General features: G+C 57.4%; 1 protein-coding gene across 2 annotated transcripts in view; it reads left to right on the top strand.

Annotated features, from left to right (window-relative positions):
• Positions 1-14529: 14529 nt before the first annotated feature.
• LOC137301557 (rho GTPase-activating protein 32-like) overlaps positions 14530-16894 on the top strand; it is a 469652-nt gene continuing 467287 nt past the window's right edge. For both annotated transcript variants that reach the window (XM_067971106.1, XM_067971109.1), the window contains exon 1: positions 14530-14640. The gene's annotated coding sequence lies outside the window, so the exon portion shown is untranslated. The remainder of the gene's footprint in view (positions 14641-16894) is intronic.

Raw genomic sequence — 16894 nt, 5'->3', positions numbered from 1 at the left:
AGGCCCCAACACAGATCCCTGTGTGACACCACTAGTCACATCCTGCCAATTTGAGTACCTGCCCATTATCCCTACTCACTGTCTCTTGCCACTCAGCCAATTTCCTAACCAGGTCAATAATTTGTCCACGAGCTTCAAGGCCCCAGCCAGAAACAGGTCCAGCTCTCGCTTGAAGGAATTCAGCAAATCAGCAGCCACCATGCGAGCTGGCAGCCTGTTCCAGAGGCCCACTGTTCTCTGGGGAAAGAACCACCTCCTGACATCTAACCTTGATCTGGCCTGGCAAGAGCAGGTCAGAGGCTGGGTATTCTGTGGTGAGTGACTCACCGCCTGACTCCCCAAAGCCATTCCACCATCTACAAGGCACAAGTCAGGAGTGTGACCCCTGGTCCTCCCTAATGTATTTAAATGGATCAAACTGTCAACTTGAATTCAATTTATTCTCATCATCATCATCTTATAAACTTCAATTAAATCACCCCTAAGTCTATGCTTCTCTAAAGTGTAGAGTCTCAGCTCTTCTAGCCTATTTAAAAAAAAATTTGATCATGGGATGTGGGCATCGCTGGCAAGGCCAGCATTTATTGCCCATCCCCATTTGCCCTTGAGAAGGTGGTGGTGAGCCGCCTTCTTGAACTGCTGCAGTCCGTGTGGTGAAAGTTCTCCCACAGTGATGTTAGGTGGGGAGCTCCAGAATTTTTACCCAGCGACGATGAAGGAACGGCGATATATTTCCAAGTCGGGATGTTGTGTGACTTGGAGGGGAATGTGCAGGTGGTGTTGTTCCCATTTGCCTGCTGCTCTTGTTTTCCAGCTGGTAGATGTCAGGGGTTTGAGAGGTGCTGTCGAAGAAGTCTTGGCAAGTTGCTGCAGTGCATCCTGTGGATGGTACACACTGCAGCCACGGTGCGACAGTGGTGAAGGGAGTGAATGTTTAGGGTGGTGGATGGGGTGCCAATCAAGCGGGCTGCTTTGTCCTGGATGGTATCGAGCTTCTTGAGTGTTGTTGGAGCTGCACTCATCCAGGCAAGTGGAAAGTATTCCATCACACTCCTGACTTGTGCCTTGTAGATGGTGGAATGGCTTTGGGGAGTCAGGCGGTGAGTCACTCACCACAGAATACCCAGCCTCTGACCTGCTCTCGTAGCCACAGTATTTATATGGCTGGTCCAGTTAAGTTTCTGGTCAATGGTGACCCCCAGGATGTTGATGGTGGGGGATTCGGCGATGGTAATGCCGTTGAATGTCAAGGGGAGGTGGTTAGACTCTCTCTTGTTGGAGATGGTCATTGCCTGGTGCGAATGTTACTTGCCACTTATCAGCCCAAGCCTGGATGTTGTCCAGGTCTTGCTGCATGCAGGCTCGGACTGCTTCATTATCTGAGGGGTTGCGAATGGAACTGAACACTGTGCAGTCATCAGTGAACATTCCCATTTCTGACCTTATGATGGAGGGAAGGTTATTGATGAAGCAGCTGAAGGTGATTGGGCCTAGGACACTGCCCTGAGGAACTCCTGCAGCAATGTCCTGGGGCTGAGATGATTGGCCTCCAACAACCACTACCATCTTCCTTTGTGCTAGGTATGACTCCAGCCACTGGAGAGTTTTCCCCCTGATTCCCATTGACTTCAATTTTACTAGGGCTCCTTGGTGCCACACTCGGTCAAATGCTGCCTTGATGTCAAGGGCAGTCACTCTCACCTCACCTCTGGAATTCAGCTCATTTGTCCATGCTTGGACCATGGCTGTAATGAGGTCTGGAGCTGAGTGGTCCTGGCGGAACCCAAACTGAGCATCGGTGAGCAGGTTATTGGTGAGTAAGTGCCGCTTGATAGCACTGTCGACGACACCTTCCATCACTTTGCTGATGATTGAGAGTGGACTGATGGGGCGGTAATTGGCCGGATTGGATTTGTCCTGCTTTTTGTGGACAGGACATACCTGGGCAATTTTCCACATTGTCGGGTAGATGTCAGTTTTGTAGCTGTACTGGAACAGCTTGGCTAGGGGCGTGGCTAGTTCTGGAGCGCAAGTCTTCAGCACTACAGCTGGGATGTTGTCGGGGCCCATAGCCTTTGCTGTATCCAGTGCACTCAGCCGTTTCATGATATCACGTGGAGTGAATCGAATTAGCTGAAGTCTGGCTTCAGTGATGGTGAGAATATCGGAAGGATGCCGAGATGGATCATCCACTCAGCACTTCTGGCTGAAGATGGTTACAAACACTTCAGCCTTGACTTTTGCACTCACGTGCTGGACTCTGCCATCTTTGAAGATGGGGATGTTCACGGAGCCTCCTCCCGTCGGTTGTTTAAATGTCCACCACCATTCATGACTGGATGTGGCAGGACTGCAGAGCTTTGATCTGATCCGTTGGTAACTAAGATGCTTCAAACTGGGAATTAATCTAGTGGCCCTGCTCCGCAACCTTTCCAAAGCCTCAATATCTCCCACCGTGTGAGGAGACCAAAACTGGACACAGAATTCTAACTGAGGCCTGACCAAGGTCTTGTACAAGGACAAAATGGTCTGCTTAGTCTCATGGTCAATTGTCCTTTCAATGCAACTGTAGGGGGCGGTGGTGTGTGTCAGCTTCACCTCTGACTACTGAGCGGTCCGAATCGCTCCCACTCCCTGGGTTCTGGACCTTGGACTTATTTGGGGGTTGTGACAAAAAGTGCAGCAGACAACTGGTTTTGGTACAAGAAACTGGGTTTATTGAAGTCACAAATGAACTTATTAAATTAGGATAACACTGAGATTATACAGACATACAAAGTACACTTAGTTAAGAATGGGGAACACACGGCATAATGAGGGAAAATCACCCTACTAATCCCCTTACCCTTGTCCCACCCCCAAAACCTAACTAAATTGAACTAGGAGAGGTCAGGGATCATGCTCACCAAACCAGGGTTCCTTGACAGTTCGAAATCCAGCCAGGTAAGCCGGTTGCAGTTTTGGGGTACGCTCTTTGTGTCCTCTGGGCCCTGCCGTCCCCACGTGGTCCTGGTCTGTGGAATCTGCGAAGGTTCTTCAGTTGGATACAGTCTGTTGGTGCGGTAAGGCGCAGTTGTGGGTGGGCGATTTTCGTGTAGGGCTGCGGTTGCCTTGTTGCTGCTCCAAAACTGCTGTTTAAAACTGAACTGCATAGAACCTGCTCCAAAACCAACCCGCCTGTGCTTCGTAACTGGTGGCCCAGTTATACTGTTTTTCGAATTTCTTATCTGAATCCAAAACAAGGTTAGTTCTTTGTCTTCTTCAGGTGATTGTTGGCTTCCTGTCCCCGTAACTAGTCTTGAACTGAAAGCCATTGTATTGATGGGTTTGCATAATTGCATTGATTGCTACCTTCCTGCTTTTAGTAGTTAGTAGCGATAATTTATGCAAGGTTTTGATGGGCTTTAGCTTCGTGTAAGCTGAAGTCTTTCTCTGGGTTGATTGTTTTAAAGGGAAGAATGCGTATTCTGTCTTCTCTCATTGTCTGGTTTTCAGGAACAATCCACACTGCACCCAACAAGCCCGGGCATGTCCAGTCCCAGGCCCTCATGGGCCGAATCTCCTGTCTGCAGGGATCCATATTTAACCCAGCAGTTGGGTCCTCTGCCATAAAAGTCCAAAAGTCATATCCTCGTTGATGATATGAAAAATGTGGGAATTTTGAGAACCCTTCACAACCAACACCCTATTCGCTGCAGCTATCGCTTCTCGGCATTGCTCATGAACCTTTAAAGATCTATGCACTAGAACGCCCAGATCTCTTTCTTTCTCCACTGCTTTAAAGCTTTTCCCTGAAGGGTGTATGTATATTCAGCATTCACCCAGCCCACATGCATAACACTGCACTTTTCCAAATTAAACGTCATTTGCCAGTCACGAGCCCAATTCCCCAGCACATCAAGGCCCGGCTGAAGCAGCCAAGCATCGTCTACAGTCCTGGCACTCACACAGATCTAAGTGTCCCCAACATCTACATCTAGATCATTAATAAAAATAGTAAAGAGCAACTTTCCCAACAACAATCCCTACGGGACACCACTGGTGACCGGTCTCCAAAAAGATCCAAATTCACCTATAACCACTTTCTGCCTAAGGTCTTCAATATATTACCACTAATACCAGAGGCTTCGATCTTGTTGAGAAAATCTTGTGCGGTACCTTGGCAAAAGTTTTTTGGAAGTCTAAGTAGACAATGTTTACTGGGCTTCCCTCATCCGCCATCTTGGTGACTTCTTCAGAAAATACAATCATATTTGTTAAACATGTCCTCCTTTTCTTGAAGCCATTTTGGGTGTCCCCAGTATGTCCCTCTCTATCTAAGTAGTCATATATTGCATCTCTAATGATTCCCTCAAGCATCTTTCCTATTACTGAAGTCAAACTGATGGGCCTATAGTTACCTGGGTCCATCTAGTCTCCTTTTTTAAAGATGGGGACTACATTAGCCTCCTTTCAGTCTAAGGGAACCATCTCAGAGTGCAGTTATCTATTAAAAGTACAGGCAAATATCTCGCACAGCATGTGTTCCATCTCCGAGGACCCTCGGGTGGATATCATCTGACCCGGCTGCTCTATCTATTTTCAGGTTCTTAATTCTATCTAAAACAATATGTTGATATATGCTAATATTACTGGTTTTATTATTAACATCATCATTAAATTTGAACAGTCGAGCAGCGTCGTCAAGAGTGAAGACCGATGCAAAGTACTCATTTAGTATTTCCGCAATACCCCATAAGTCCTTAGCAACTTGTTCTCGAGCATCCTTCAATGGCCCAATACAGTTTTTGACAGTACTCTGACTATTCACATAATTGAAAAAGCTTTTCCTATTACTTCCACAATTGTCCACAATCCTCTTTTCCATTATTCTTTTAGCTGATCTAATGGTGGCCGTAGTTTTCTTTAGCTGTTCCTGGTACCTAACTCTGTTAATTGAGTATTAGATGCCTTTAGTTTGTAGAAACATTTTTGTTTACATTTTATTTGTCTTTGTACATGAGTGTGGCTTTTTCTTACCACACTCCCTTCTTTTGACTGTGGGCACATATTTGTCTTCTACATTTTTTATCTTGCTCTTAAAAACTTTTCATTTATATTCTACTTCAGTCTCTTCACCACCCAGTAAGGTTAGCCAATTAGCCTGTTTCAAATCTTCTGATATTTTAGCCAAGTTTGCCCTTCTGAAATCTGGTACAAGTTGCAAATTCTCAGTACATTTGGTTCTACCAGCCAACTGAAACCATATAATGTTGTGGTCACTATTGCCCAGATGTTCCCCCACATGGAAGCCTGATACAAGGTCCGGCTCACTATTAAACACTAGAGATAATATATAAATAGAAGCAAAATACTCCGGATTTTGGAAATCTGAAATGAAAACAGAAAATGCTGGAAATACTTAGCAGGTCAGGCAGCATCTGTGAAGAGAGAAACAGAGTTAACCTTTCAGGTCGATGACCTTTCGTCAGAACTGGATCTAATATATGATTACTCCTGGTTACCTCATTGACATGTTGAGTCAGGAAATAGTCCTGTATATTCTCAACAAATTTTTCAGCTGCACTTCCCACCACAACAAAACCATAAAAAAGCAAACAAAGCACTGAGGTTAATTTCTAAAGGAATAGAATTCAAAAGCAGAGAAGTTATGTTCAACTTGTATTGAACCTTGGTTAAACTACTCTTGGAGTACTGTGCATAGTTCTGGCCTCCATACTACAAAAAGTATATAGAAGCACTGGAGAAAGTGCAAAAAAGATTTACAAGGATGATACCAGAACTGAGAGGGTATACCTTTCAGGAAAGACCTAACAGGCTGGGGCTTTTTTTTCTAGAAAAGAGAAGACTGAGAGGTGACCTGATAGAGGTCTTTGAAATTATGAAGGGGTTTGATAAGGTAGACGTAGAGAAGATGTTTCCACTTGTGGGGAAGTCTAAAACTAGGAGCCAAATATATAAGGTAGTCACTAATAAACCCAATAACGAATTCACAAAAAACTTGTTTACTCAAAGAGTGGTGAGAATGTGGAACTTGCTACCATGGAGTGATTGAGGCAAATAGCATAGATGCATTTAACGGGAAGCTAGACAAGTACATGAGGGAGAAAGGAATAGAAGGGTATGTCGATAGGGTTAGATGAAGTAAATACAATGAAAGGAGGCTCATGTGGAGCATAAACACTGTCATAGACTAGTTGGGCCGAATGTTTTTGTGCTGTAAATTCTGTATGCCACAGGCTGCAGGCATTGGAAATGTGTACTAAAGCCAGACAGGCCAGTTTGTGGATTGTGACAGCTCACAGTCTATTCCAAACAGATACAGTTAGGCTCAATTGTCTCACCCTGGCCCATTTACCAGATAATCCCCATTGTCATTTCAACAGGTTTATCCAAGTCTTTTTGATAATCTTTTGCTGCATCCTCTGGCTTTTCTATTTTCCTGTTTTGTCATCAGCAAATTTGACCAGTTTATATAGTTGGTTTCAGTAACCAGGTCATTTATATATATATATATAAAGACAACAAAGGGACAAGTACTAATTCCTGTGGAACTCCATTCAACACTCCTCCTCAGTCTGACACTACACCTCTCTGTTCCTTATCTTTAACCAGTTTCTTATTGTCACGTTTTGAGGTTTTCGTGCTAAATATTTTCTCAGGCTCAACATCATTGGTCACTCCCGTAAGCAGACCTCACGTCCCCTATGATCCGGAGTGAACCCTTTTCTGCCCAATATCAAGGTAACTGATAGCGAGCCCAGGGTTCATAATGGAAACTCATTAAGCTGGAATTTATCACAAGCCACCATGTGATTCTGCTCTCCTCAAAAGACGGATGGAAAATAAACTCTTACCCAATCAAGATTCAGATTTTGGACCAGTTAAGGGTTTTATTTACATAAAATAGATAAATAAACAGTAAACAGTATAACAGAAATATATATTTCTCTACAATCCTGATACATAAACCAACAAAAATGCCACTTGCTTTCTTTCCAAACATAGTCTTTCTTGCACATTCCCCGATTTTAATCACTCCACCACTGGTGGCTGTATCTTCAGCTTCCTATGCTTTGGAATTCCCTCCCTAAACCTCTCCGCCTCTCTCTCTCCTCCTTTAAGATGCTCCTTAAAACCTACCTCTTTGACCAAGCTTTTGGTCGCCTGTCCTAATATCTCCTATGTGGCTCGGCGTCAAATTTTGTTTGATAAAGCTCCTTTGAAGCACCTTGGGACGTTTTACGTTAAAGGCGCTATATAAATGCAAGTTGTTGTTGTTCTCTTCTGAAAAGTTTGAAAGGCATGTAGCAATGACATCACTTGTCTTATCGTTCTCATGGTAAAAATCAAGTAAGACATGTCTAATCCCTGCTGTCCTTAAAAAAAATGAACAATTACAAGGAAAAAGCTTACTTGAGGCATCCGTTCCAACTGAGAAAAAACATGCTAATTCAAGATAATTAATTAAAAGCTCCTGTAATTCTGGAAATTTTGTGAGTCCACAGGACATTTTTTTGCAATTTCTGAATCTGGTAGAAATTTTGGAAGCAATTTATTACCATAATCTTAACTGAAATAACTTAAGTGATGAATCACACCATGGTAAACTCCTATTTTGGCTGCTGTCACTAGACTTTCCTGAGGTGTCCATTTTTGTTAAAAAAAATCTAATCAGTTGTCGATTTTTCACCTCATCTTTGTGTCTTGTACATTCTGCATGCCTGGTAAGGACTCTTCTCCCATCATATTTAATGGGAAATGGTTGATGACTGAAGATACATTCAGCTGTGAATTCGACTTTGCAAAGCCTGTTTTTATACTTGGGATCATCCTTACTCCAGTTATCATTGTAAGTGTAATAGTACTTTTTCTTTTTAACGATACCTTCAGAGCAACTAGTTTGTGAAGGGCCATCGCCGAGATTGTCCATTTAAAACTGGATTACGCTGCTATTGCTTGCGAACCAGAGTTAGCCTTGGTTTCTACGATGAAGTGAGATATTACTGACATTACGGCAGTGTCACCGTAAGTCTCAACTGCAGCACCAGCAATGAATGCACAATCGCACCAATGAGATGTCGAGAGATTTTACTCCCGGGCTCCTTAACTTGCTCGCAGCAGTGTCTGGGAGATCATTCTTAACTCAGACTCCAGAATGGATTGGCAACCCTGGAAGTCTGCAAACACACAAAAAAATGAATGCAACCAGATATAAAGCAGAGAGTAATTGGTCTGCACTGTACTGTCACTGTGATCCCAAAGAAATGTTTTTGCTTACTGGCAGGGGCGGACTGGTTATTGGCAAGTCAGGAAATTTCCTGAGTGCCCCCAGGAAGGATTCCCCACTGCCCGAAGGGTCCCCTTTGATCCTTTACCGAGGGCTGTCCATCTCCCCAACACACTACCCCACTCCCCCTGAGAAATGAAAGGGGTTCAATTCTTCTCATGTCAAACAAAAGCAGAAAATACTGGAAACATTCAGTTAGCCAGGCAGCATCTGTAAAGAAGGGAACATTTTTAATGTTTCAGGCATAGCCCGGCCTTCATCAGAGCATGAAGATTTAACAGGTCAACAGGCTTATAAGGAGCAGATCGGAGGAGAGGGGGTGGGCGGGGGGGTGGTGGGAGAGAGGGGGGAGAAGGGATGGGGGAGAGAGGGGGGAGAAGGGATGGGGGAGAGAGGGGGGAGAAGGGATGGGGGAGAGAGGGGGGAGAAGGGATGGGGGAGAGAGGGGAGAGAAGGGATGGGGGAGAGAGGGGGGAGAAGGGATGGGGGAGAGAGGGGGGAGAAGGGATGGGGGAGAGAGGGGGGAGAAGGGATGAGGGAGAGAGGGGGGAGAAGGGATGGGGGAGAGGGGGGTGGGCAGGGGGAGAGGGCACGGGGGGGGGGATAGGAAGAGGGGGTGGGTGCTTTGGGGGAGGGAAAGGGGACAAGGTACACAAGAAAAATTGATTGGGCAGATAACAGGAGATGGTTGCCAGGTTTCCATGCTCTCCCCTTGTAATTTAGTGAACCTGCTTTTTCAATTCACGCATTCTCTGCATCTCCTATATGCCTTTTATCTTCCTCATCTCTCTCCATGTCACCTATTATCTTATGCCATTACCATTTCTGATAATCATCTCCTCTTCTCCACTCAATCAATTTTTTTTCTTTTCTTGTGTATGTGATCCCCTTTTCCCCATTCCCTTTCCCTTGACCCTTGCTATGTTCCTTCTGAAAAGCTGATTTTCTGTAATACCTACATGAAGGGCTGAACCTGCAATGTTGTTATTTTCCATTCCTTACAGATGCTGCCCGGCTGGCTGAGCCTTTTCAGCATTTTCTACACAATAGGTCCCCCCCCGAACCCGGGACATCACCCCCCCTACCCCGGGGACATCACCCCCCTACCCCGGGGACATCACCCCCCCACCCCGGGGACATCACCCCCCCCACCCCGGGGACATCACCCCCCCACACCCGGGACATCAGCGCCCCCCCCACCCCCGGGACATCATCCCCCCACCCCGGGGACATCACCCCCCCACACCCGGGACATCAGCGCCCCCCCCACCCCCGGGGACATCAGCGCCCCCCCCACCCCCGGGGACATCACCCCCCTACCCCGGGGACATCACCCCCCCACCCCGGGGACATCACCCCCCCACCCCGGGGACATCACCCCCCACCCCGGGGACATCACCCCCCCCACACCCGGGACATCAGCGCCCCCCCCACCCCGGGGACATCACCCCCCCACCCCCGGGACATGACCCCCCCCCCCCACCCCACCCCCGGGACATCACCCCCCGCCCCCCACCCCACCCCCGGGACATCACCCCCCGCCCCCCACCCCACCCCCAGGACATCACCCCCCGCCCCCCACCCCACCCCCAGGACATCACCCCCCGCCCCCCACCCCACCCCCAGGACATCACCCCCCGCCCCCCACCCCACCCCCAGGACATCACCCCCCCCCCACCCCACCCCCGGGACATCACCCCCCCCCCCCCCCCACCCCCGGGACATCACCCCCCCCCCCAACCCCACCCCCGGGACATCACCCCCCCCTCCCCACCCCACCCCCGGGACATCAGTGCCCCCCCCACCCAGGGGACATCACCCCCCCCCCACCCCACCCCCGGGACATCACCCCCCCCCCCACCCCCCCCCCCCCCCCCACCCCACCCCCGGGACATCACCCCCCCCCCCCCGGGACATCACCCCCCCCCCACCCCACCCCTGGGACATCACCCCCCACCCCACCCCACCCCCGGGACATCACCCCCCCCCCCACCCCACCCCCGGGACATCACCCCCCCCCCCCCCACCCCACCCCCGGGACATCACCCCCCCCCCCCCACCCCCGGGACATCACCCCCCCACCCCCAGGAACTTACCCCCCCCACAATCCCGGGACATTACACCCCCCCCCCCCGCCAACCCCGGGACATCAGCGCCCCCCCCACCCCGGGGACATCACCCCCCCACCCCCGGGACATCACCCCCCCCCCCCCCCCGGGACATCACCCCCCCCCCCCCCCCCACCCCCGGGACATCACCCCCCCCCCCCCCCACCCCCGGGACATCACCCCCCCCCCCACCCCACCCCCGGGACATCACCCCCCCCCCCACCCCACCCCCGGGACATCACCCCCCCCCCCACCCCACCCCCGGGACATCACCCACCCCCCCCACCCCACCCCCGGGACATCACCCCCCCCCCACCCCACCCCTGGGACATCACCCCCCCCCCCCACCCCACCCCCGGGACATCACCCCCCCCCCACCCCACCCCTGGGACATCACCCCCCCCCCCCACCCCACCCCCGGGACATCACCCCCCCCCCACCCCACCCCCGGGACATCACCCCCCCCCCCCACCCCACCCCCGGGACATCACCCCCCCACACCGCCGGGACATCACCCCCCCCCCACCCCCGGGACATCACCCCCCCCCCACCCCCGGGACATCACCCCCACCCCCGGGACATCACACCCCCCCCCAACCCCGGGACATCACCGCACCCACCCCAACCCCCGGGACATCACCCCCCCACCCCACCCCCGGGACATCACCCCCACCCCCGGGACATCACACCCCCACCCCAACCCCGGGACATCACCGCACCCACCCCAACCCCCGGGACATCACCCCCCCCACCCCCGGGACATCACCGCACCCACCCCAACCCCAGGGACATCACCCCCCCCCCCACCCCACCCCCGGGACATCACCCCCCCCCCCCCACCCCACCCCCGGGACATCACCCACCCCCGGGACATCACCCCCCCCCCACCCCACCCCCGGGACATCACCCCCCCCCACCCAACCCCCGGGACATCACCCCCCCCCACCCCGGGACATCACCCCCCCTCCCCAGGGACATCACCCCTCCCCTCTAACACCAGGGACACCACCCCCCCCCTCCCCACAGCCCGGAACATCACCCCCCCCAACCCCGGGACATCACCCCCCCCCCCCACACCCCCGGGACATCACCCCATCCCCCCACCCCCGGGACATCGACCCCCCCCCCACCCCCGGGACATCACCCTCCCCCACCCCTGGGACATCACCCCTCCCCCCCCACACCCCCGGGACATCACCCCATCCCCCCACCCCCGGGACATCACCCCATCCCCCCACCCCCGGGACATCGACCCCCCCCCCACCCCCGGGACATCACCCTCCCCCACCCCTGGGACATCACCCCTCCCCCCCCACACCCCCGGGACATCACCCCATCCCCCCACCCCCGGGACATCACCCCATCCCCCCACCCCCGGGACATCACCCCCCCCCACACCCCCGGGACATCACCCCCCCGGGACATCACCCCCCCACACCCCCGGGACATCACCCCCCCCACCCCCGGGACATCACCCCCCCCCACCCCCGGGACATCACCCTCCCCCACCCCTGGGACATCACCCCTCCCCCCCCACACCCCCGGGACATCACCCCATCCCCCCACCCCCGGGACATCACCCCCCCCCCCACCCCCGGGACATCACCCTCCCCCACCCCCGGGACATCACCCCCCCCACCCAACCCCCGGGATATCACCCTCCCCCACCCCGGGACATCACCCCCCCTCCCCAGGGACATCACCCCTCCCCTCCAACACCAGGGACACCACCCCCCCCTCCCCACACCCCGGGACATCACCCCCCCCAACCCCGGGACATCACCCCCCCCCCACACCCCCGGGACATCACCCCCCCCACCCCCGGGACATCACCCCCCCCCACCCCCAGGACATCACCCCCCCCCACCCCCAGGACATCACCCCCCCCCCCCCCACCCCCGGGACATCACCCCCCCCCCCCCACCCCCGGGACATCACACCCCCCCCCCACCCCCGGGACATCACTCCATCCCCCCACCCCCCCGGGACATCACTCCATCCCCCCACCCCCCCGGGACATCACCCCCCCCCCCCCACCCCCGGGACATCACCCCCCCCCCCCCACCCCCGGGACATCACCCCCCCCACACCCCCGGGACATCACCCCCCCCCCCCCCCCCACACCCCCGGGACATCACCCCCCCCCCCACACCCCCGGGACATCACCCCCCCGGGACATCACCCCCCCCACCCCCGGGACATCACCCCCCCCCACCCCCAGGACATCACCCCCCCCCCCCCCACCCCCGGGACATCACCCCCCCCCCCCACCCCCGGGACATCACACCCCCCCCCCACCCCCGGGACATCACTCCATCCCCCCACCCCCCCGGGACATCACTCCATCCCCCCACCCCCCCGGGACATCACCCCCCCCCCCCCACCCCCGGGACATCACCCCCCCCCCCCCACCCCCGGGACATCACACCCCCCCCCCACCCCCGGGACATCACTCCATCCCCCCACCCCCCCCGGGACATCACTCCATCCCCCCACCCCCCCGGGACATCACCCCCCCCCCCCCCCACCCCCGGGACATCACCCCCCCCCCCCCCCACCCCCGGGACATCACCCCCCCCACACCCCCGGGACATCACCCCCCCCCCCCCCCCCACACCCCCGGGACATCACCCCCCCCCCCCACCCCCGGGACATCACCCCATCCCCGGGACATCACCCCCCCCCCCCCCACCCCTGGGACATCACCCCTCCCCCCCCACACCCCCGGGACATCACCCCATCCCCCCACCCCCGGGACATCACCCCCCCCCACCCCCGGGACATCACCCTCCCCCACCCCCGGGACATCACCCCCCCCACCCAACCCCCGGGATATCACCCTCCCCCACCCCGGGACATCACCCCCCCTCCCCAGGGACATCACCCCTCCCCTCCAACACCAGGGACACCACCCCCCCCCTCCCCACACCCCGGGACATCACCCCCCCCAACCCCGGGACATCACCCCCCCCCCACACCCCCGGGACATCACCCCCCCGGGACATCACCCCCCCACACCCCCGGGACATCACCCCCCCCACCCCCGGGACATCACCCCCCCCCACCCCCGGGACATCACCCTCCCCCACCCCTGGGACATCACCCCTCCCCCCCCACACCCCCGGGACATCACCCCATCCCCCCACCCCCGGGACATCACCCCCCCCCCCACCCCCGGGACATCACCCTCCCCCACCCCCGGGACATCACCCCCCCCCACCCAACCCCCGGGATATCACCCTCCCCCACCCCGGGACATCACCCCCCCTCCCCAGGGACATCACCCCTCCCCTCCAACACCAGGGACACCACCCCCCCCTCCCCACACCCCGGGACATCACCCCCCCCAACCCCGGGACATCACCCCCCCCCCACACCCCCGGGACATCACCCCCCCGGGACATCACCCCCCCCACCCCCGGGACATCACCCCCCCCCCCCCCCCCCACCCCCGGGACATCACCCCCCCCCCCCCCACCCCCGGGACATCACACCCCCCCCCCCACCCCCGGGACATCACTCCATCCCCCCACCCCCCCGGGACATCACTCCATCCCCCCACCCCCCCGGGACATCACCCCCCCCCCCCCCACCCCCGGGACATCACCCCCCCCACACCCCCGGGACATCACCCCCCCCCCCCCCCCACACCCCCGGGACATCACCCCCCCCCCCACACCCCCGGGACATCACCCCCCCCCCCCACCCCCGGGACATCACCCCATCCCCGGGACATCACCCCCCCCCCCCCACCCCCGGGACATCACACCCCCCCCCCCACCCCCCCGGGACATCACACCCCCCCCCCACCCCCCCGGGACATCACACCCCCCCCCCCCACCCCCCCGGGACATCACTCCATCCCCCCACCCCCCCGGGACATCACTCCATCCCCCCACCCCCCTGGGACATCACCCCCCCCACACCCCCGGGACATCACCCCCCCCCCCCCCCCCACACCCCCGGGACATCACCCCACCCCCATCATCACCCCCAGCGCTCCATTTTAATCTGAGGTGTTTCGGGCTGCGCGTGCTTACTCTTTGCGCGGGCTGGTCGCATGGTGACGTCATGATTGTGCGTGCTTACGCTGCGGGCGGGCTGGCGTGATGACGTTGACGGTTGCGCTCTGCGTGCTGCTGAGAGCCGCGGCCACAGCTTGGTTCCCACAGCGAGCGGCGAGGAGATGGAGCCGGGAAGGAGCCGCAGAGTCCGGGAGCAGTGAGGGGGAAGCCGGCGGAGGTAGGTAGGAGCCATGCGGGGAGTTGGCGGCGGCCGCGGTCTGAGAGTGGCGGCTGTGGGTTTGAGAGGAGCCGCCCCGCGGCGACCAGTGACCGCGGTACCGAACCGGCGGGAGAGCGGGAGCCGCGTGAGAGAAGGGCGGGAGGCGGGGGCACACTGGAGGCGAGGCGAGGCGAAGGCTCGGGGGCTCGGGACACACGGGGTACGTTCCAGGGCTACAGGTCTTGTGCAAGACATACAAAGTTTAAGCCAGATGGGTGAGGGAGTGAGCGAGTGTGTGTAGGGTGAGAACTCGATGTAAGCAGGGGGGGTGATGGAGGGCGTGAGCCATGTGGGGGGGGGGGGCGATGGCGGGCGTGAGCCATGTGGTGGGGGGGGCGATGGGCGTGAGCCATGTGGTGGGGGGGGGCGATGGCGGGCGTGAGCCATGTGGTGGGGGGGGCGATGGGCGTGAGCCATGTGGTGGGGGGGGGCGATGGCGGGCGTGAGCCATGTGGTGGGGGGGGCGATGGGCGTGAGCCATGTGGTGGGGGGGGCGATGGGCGTGAGCCATGTGGTGGGGGGGGCGATGGCGGGCGTGAGCCATGTGGTGGGGGGGGCGATGGCGGGCGTGAGCCATGTGGTGGGGGGGGCGATGGCGGGCGTGAGCCATGTGGTGGGGGGGGCGATGGCGGGCGTGAGCCATGTGGTGGGGGGGGCGATGGGCGTGAGCCATGTGGTGGGGGGGGCGATGGCGGGCGTGAGCCATGTGGTGGGGGGGGGGCGATGGCGGGCGTGAGCCGGGTGGGGTGGGGAGGACGATGGCGGGCGTGAACCGGGATGGGGGGGGGGAGGACGATGGCGGGCGTGAACCGGGATGGGGGGGGGGGGAGGACGATGGCGGGCGTGAACCGGGATGGGGGGGGGGGAGGACGATGGCGGGCGTGAACCAGGGGTGGGTAGGACGATGGCGGGCGTGAGCCGGGGGGGAACTGGGCATTGACGGGCATGAGACGGTGGGGGGGCTGGGCAATGACGGGCGTGAGACGGGGGGGCTGGGCAATGACGGGCGTGAGACGGAGGGGGGGCTGGGCAATGACGGGCGTGAGCCGGGGTGGGCGGGCAATGACGGGCGTGAGCCGGGGTGGGCAATGATGGGCATGAGCCGGGGTGGGGGGGTGTGGAATGACTGGCGTGAGCTGTGCTTCGGGCGGGCGAACGACGGGCGTGAGCCGGGGGGAGGGGCGGGCGTGAGCCGGGGGGAGGGGCGGGCGTGAGCCGGGGGGAGGGGCGGGCGTGAGCCGGGGGGAGGGGCGGGCGTGAGCCGGGGGGAGGGGCGGGCGTGAGCCGGGGGGAGGGGCGGGCGTGAGCCGGGGGGAGGGGCGGGCGTGAGCCGGGGGGAGGGGCGGGCGTGAGCCGGGGGGAGGGGCGGGCGTGAGCCGGGGGGAGGGGCGGGCGTGAGCCGGGGGAGGGGCGGGCGTGAGCCGGGGGGGGCAATGCCTGGTGTGAGATGGGGGTGGGGGTCACATGGGCAACGTTCCAGAGCTGTCGGTCTTGTGAAAGACATAAAGTTTAAGTGAGATGGGTGCAGAGTGTGAGCTAATGTGTGTAGGGTGAGAACTCGGTGTAAGTTGTGTGTACAGAGTGTGTACGTGATGTGTGTCATGTGGAGTATATTTGCTGGATGTGAGTCAGGTGTACAGTGTGTGAAGAGTGTATTCATCTTCACACTGGGGTAGGTGTCCTGCAATGCCAGTGTATTGATCCTCTCTAGTCCACATTAGTGATCTTAGGAAAGATGTGAAGGCCTTAGAGAGGGTGCAGAAGAGATTTACTGTAATGATTCCAGGGATGAGGGACTTTAGTTACGTGGATAGACTGGAGAAGCTGGGATTGTTCTCTTTGGAACAGAGAAGATTAAGAGGAGATTTGATAGAGGTATTCAAAATCATGAAAGGTCTAGACGGAGTAGATAGAGAGAAACTGTTCCCATTGGCAGAAGGGTCATAAACCAGAGGACACAGATTTAAGGTGATTGCCAAAAGAACCAAAGGTGACATGAGGAAAATCTTTTTTACGCAGCGAGTGGTTATGATCTGGAATGCACTGCCCGAGGGGGTGGTGGAGGCAGATTCAGTCATGGCTTTCAAAAGGGAATTGGACAAGTACTTGAAGGGAAAAAATTTGCAGGGCTATGGGGAAAGGGTGGGGGAGTGGAACTCGTTGGATTGCTCTTGCAGAGAGCCGGCATGGACTCGACTGGTCAAATGGCCGC

Source organism: Heptranchias perlo, chromosome 33 (assembly GCF_035084215.1).
Source record: "Heptranchias perlo isolate sHepPer1 chromosome 33, sHepPer1.hap1, whole genome shotgun sequence".
Classification (NCBI taxonomy): Eukaryota; Metazoa; Chordata; class Chondrichthyes; order Hexanchiformes; family Hexanchidae; genus Heptranchias; species Heptranchias perlo.
Note: the sequence above shows the minus strand (reverse complement) of the source record. Positions and strands in the feature narration are given on the sequence as shown.